Source organism: Hippocampus comes, unplaced genomic scaffold, assembly GCF_001891065.2.
Source record: "Hippocampus comes isolate QL1 unplaced genomic scaffold, H_comes_QL1_v1.1 scaffold181, whole genome shotgun sequence".
Classification (NCBI taxonomy): domain Eukaryota; kingdom Metazoa; phylum Chordata; class Actinopteri; order Syngnathiformes; family Syngnathidae; genus Hippocampus; species Hippocampus comes.
The window spans coordinates 239,042-240,551 of record NW_017805136.1 but is presented as its reverse complement, the minus strand read 5'-3'; the positions used below and the strand labels follow the sequence as shown (position 1 = coordinate 240,551).

The 1,510-nt window shown below is 50.7% G+C and overlaps 1 protein-coding gene across 1 annotated transcript in view; it reads left to right on the top strand.

The window, feature by feature from the left end:
• atp8a2 (ATPase phospholipid transporting 8A2) overlaps positions 1 to 1,510 on the top strand; it is a gene marked incomplete at its 5' end in the record, with an annotated part of 43,008 nt that overhangs the window by 37,710 nt on the left and 3,788 nt on the right. The gene's annotated exons all lie outside the window — the stretch shown is intronic.

The window sequence follows — 1,510 nt, the reverse complement described above, 5'->3', positions numbered from 1 at the left end:
AGGGGCGTCGGGGTGATTGAGAGAGTCGTTGTAGGGATTATAAAGACGGGCAGGGGGGCGCATGGGGGGGGGCTTGAGGTGAGGCGGAAGGGACTCTTGGGCCCGGGCTCCCTCTCAGCCCATTAATTCAATTTGTGTCAGGGATCCGGAATGCGCTCAAATATCCCAGCAGCTGCTCCGTCTGACTGCGGACCCCCGCAACCATTTTTGCAGCGTTACCCAATCCTTGATCTTACCCCACCGACCTCCCTCCCCCCACACCTCACACACACACACACACACACACACACACACACGCACCTTTTTTTTTTATGTCATTGTCCAATTCTGCGGCTCACTCCTCTAGACTGTATATTTCTATTTGAATCGGAGCCCATGTTTTATTTGTGTCTCAACTGTGACTAATAATTCAAAAGCCTTGTTGGATGAGTTTTTGCTGTCATATCTGGTTCCAACTGTTGCCAGAGATATTTTCCTCCTCGTTTTTCTGCGTCTTCATCCTGTCCTTCCCCAGAGAGGACCAAATTATTTATGTGCACTCTGTAGTTCCTTCTGCAACACAGTTGCTTCCAGCACGGATACTTTAACCGACTCCGACTTGGGAATTCGTCCAAATGAGCCTCAAGACACATTGCAAACTTACTTTTGTTGCCGAGGCGGCCCGAGTGTGGCGCCAAAGGTTCGGATGACCATTTTCTGGATTCGTCATGAAGAAGGTTGCACAAATGCAACTGGAAAGTTCAGCCCCTGACACCAGTTGCATAGATCAGCATAAAATTGGGGAGACCTGTCTTTCTATCGTACCAGGGCACAGGAAAAACTCCCGAGGACAGAAAATCATCCATTTTGGTTTGGAGCAGCTGTTTTGAACAAATTCCAGAGAAAGTCACATTTTGAGGAAAAATAAGCCTCTGACACCAGTTTTTCCGTCCATCCATTCATCCATCTATTTTCTGAACCGCTTTATCCTCACAAGGGTCACGGGGCGTGCTGGAGCCTATCCCAGCTGTCTTCGGGCTGTAGGCGGGGGACACCCTGAACCAGTTTGCAGGGCACACAGAGACGAACAACCTTCTGCGCTCACACTCACACGCAGGGACAATTTAGAGTGTTCCATTAACCTGCCATGCATGTTTTTGGAATGTGGGAATAAACCGGAGTACCCGGAGAAAACCCACACAGGCACACGGTGAACCTGAAATTTGGTGTACATGTCTAGAAGAGTGGCCAGGTGGTCCGGTGGTTAGGGCGTCGACCTCACAGTGCAGAGGTCACAGTTCAATCCCAGCTCCGGCCACCGTGTGCGGAATTTGCATGTTCTCCACGGGGCTGCGTGGGTTTTCTCTGGGTGCTCCAATTTCCTCCCACATTCCAAAAACATGCATGGCAGGCTGATTGAACACTCCAAATTGTCCCTAGGTGTGATTGTGTGTGTGGATGGTTGTTCGTCTCTGTGTGCCCTGCGATTGGCTGGCAACCGGTTCAGGGTGTCCCCTGCCTACTGCCCGCA